This window comes from Schistocerca americana, chromosome 5 (assembly GCF_021461395.2).
Source record: "Schistocerca americana isolate TAMUIC-IGC-003095 chromosome 5, iqSchAmer2.1, whole genome shotgun sequence".
Lineage (NCBI taxonomy): Eukaryota > Metazoa > Arthropoda > Insecta > Orthoptera > Acrididae > Schistocerca > Schistocerca americana.
Window position 1 is genome coordinate 17,915,731 of NC_060123.1, and position 2,770 is coordinate 17,918,500.

At 49.4% G+C, this 2,770-nt stretch overlaps 1 non-coding gene across 1 annotated transcript; it reads left to right on the forward strand.

Annotated features, from left to right (window-relative positions):
- Window positions 1-887: 887 nt before the first annotated feature.
- Trnas-cga lies at window positions 888-962 on the forward strand. Its single transcript has one exon. It is a non-coding gene; the product is annotated as a tRNA-Ser (tRNA).
- The last annotated feature ends 1,808 nt before the right edge of the window (window positions 963-2,770 follow it).

A 2,770-nucleotide genomic window follows, 5' to 3' on the forward strand; every position in this document is an offset into this window, starting at 1 on the left:
AACAATTGATTTTATATGATCATTCCACTTCAAATCGTTCCGTACGCATACTCCCAGATATTTTACAGAAGCAACTGCTACCAGTGTTTGTTCCGCTGTCATATAATCATACAATAAAGGATCCTTCTTTCTATGTCTGCTTGAAGGACGGCAGTGACAGTGATTTGCAGGCCACGTTCACTTCCCAACTGGCATACCGGAGTCCAGAAGAGGAGTATGCTGCAGAAGGCGCAGCACCGCTAAAACAGCATTAGGGACAGCTGCAGGTGTTGCCACCTTGCAAGCACCACTAGCGGCAAGTTGCAGCACGGCGTCCAGGGGAGTGCGGGTTCGAGGCCGGTACTGTCCTGGGAGCAGCAGTGGCTGAGAGCTACGGGCGACCAGTACAGCCACCTTCGTCCCATGGTTGGATGGAGCAGGCCAAACGGGGTGGAGGGCGGTGTGGACCAGGGACTGCAGCAGCCTCCGGAATCTCGGGCAGTAGAGCGGCGACAGCGGGCGGCGACCGGGCGAGCGCGGGGCAGGGCATCACTGGGCGGCCTTGAGGACTGCAGCAGCGGGGTCGGAATTCCAGGAGTGCTGAGACGGCCGGACTCGCGGAACAGTGCGTGGGAGGTTTGCCGAGTTACACTTCTGTAAACTAGCTGAATAAAGGAATACTTCTTAATACCGCTGTATCACCGTGCACTGCCCCTTGACGCAATTGAGCTTGCTCAGCCACCTGACAAGAAATCGCACAGTGGGCTGTGGCTAAGCCATGTCTCCGCAATATCCTTTCTTTCAGGAGTGCTAGTTCTGCAAGGTTCGCAGGAGAGCTTCTGTAAAGTTTGGTAGGTAGGAGACGAGGCACTGGTAGAAGTAAAGCTGTGAGGACGGGGCTTGAGTCGTGCTTGGGTAGCTCAGTTGGTAGAGCACTTGCCCGCGAAAGGCAAAGGTCCCGAGTTCGAGTCTCGGCCTGGCACATAGTTTTAATCTGCCACGAAGTTTCAAGCTTAGATGTGTTTTTGCGGGGAGTACGCCGGAGATGTGACGTCGGGTGGGAATGGAGAATCCCAGTGATCTTGCGGCGGCTCTAATGATTGCCACATACTTGGAGGAGGCAGATTATGCGACGAGGCAAAGGGTGGAGCATAACGTTCTGGCAGCGGAAATAAAGTGTTTTAGTTGTGGCCTGGTAGGGCATATAACGAGGCAGTGTCAGCGTCATTTGCAGTGTGACTCATGTGGGGAAATGGGTCACCGGGCTGTGAACTGCAGAAGTGAAAGTAGGGCGGAACCTCGGCGACAGCAGCCGTTAAACGAGAACGGGACGGCTTCTACAGTCAGAGTTAGGTAATGCGCTTGTAGGCTTGGTGAACGGAAGGGAACAGAGGTTTCTGGTTGTCACGGGGCAAATCTGTCTTATTAGTCTAGACCTGGTTAGCATGAGAAGGCTTGAGCCACCGCGTTATAGGTTACGTGGGGTGGGGGATAATAAAGTGGTGTCATTGGGTACGACGGTTGTGATCGCAGGAACTAAGTTTAGCGAGTGGGTAGAGGTGTCACCATGTGTGGGCGAGGGGTATTCGGTGATTCTCGGACTGGACGTCCTTGACAAACATCGTGCGGAGATAGATCTTTGGCAACAAACAGTGGAACTCTGTGGAACAATGTTTTGCATTGGGGAAACGGTTCGAAATGGACGAATGTCGAAGGCGCACTTACCGCGAAGGTGACGACAGCTGAAGTGCGAACGGATTCATTGAAGGTCGATCAGCAGGATAACATACCGGCAGGTACGGGGAAGGTAATCTGGGTTTCGATAAAAACGGACTTACCAAAGGAACGTTGTACATGGTGGAGCCACTCTCGCGTAATGAGGAGTTAAATAATGCGCACTGTTTTGTGCGAAGGAGTTTGGCTCATGCAAGTTACATAGAAGGAGATTATAGGGTTCCTGTAAGTATAGGTAACTGCGGCAGAGCGGATTTTAGCTTGTCGAAAGATTTGTTGTTGGCCACGTTTGGATTTTTTGATGAAGATGACCTCGATAGGGAGGATTTAGAGGCTAACCATAAGGAAAACACGATCCAGCGCAATTGAGAGGAAAATGAAAGCATTTGCAGGGAGACGACAGGGTCGCGTTGGAGGAATTGTTACTGAAATTTAGCGATTTATTCGGAACGGAAAGTGGATTACCGGCAACACCGATTACGAAGCATGACATACCAACGGAGGATAATACACCAGTGCTTAGCAAATCATATACGGTACACGTCATATGCAACGGCTACTAGAGGAGTTTATAGAACAACAACTACGGAATGGAATCATAGAGCATAGCGACAGTCCGTATTCAAGCAATGTAGTTCTCGTACCTAAGACGTCGGTCGATGGTACAAGGAAATATAGGTTTTGTTGTGATTATTGGTTTCTGAATGCGAAAACCAGTTCGGACGCATATCCGATTCCGAATATCACGGACACATTGAATAATCAGGGACAATATAAGTATTTTACGTCTATGGATTTATGGAGTGGATACCACCAGTTGGAAGTAGCGTCAGAGGGATAGAGCAACGACAGCTTTTACTGTTCCTGGGGGCACTATTACTAAATACGTATGACGTTCTGGTTGAAGAATGCACCGGCAACTTTTCAGTGATTAATAGATGGGATTTTAAGGGTATTGAGACCAAAGACATGTATAGTTTACCTAGATGACATTACAGTATTTTCGAAGGATATATCAGAACATGTATTGCATTTAAGGGAAGTCCTTAGAAGAAGC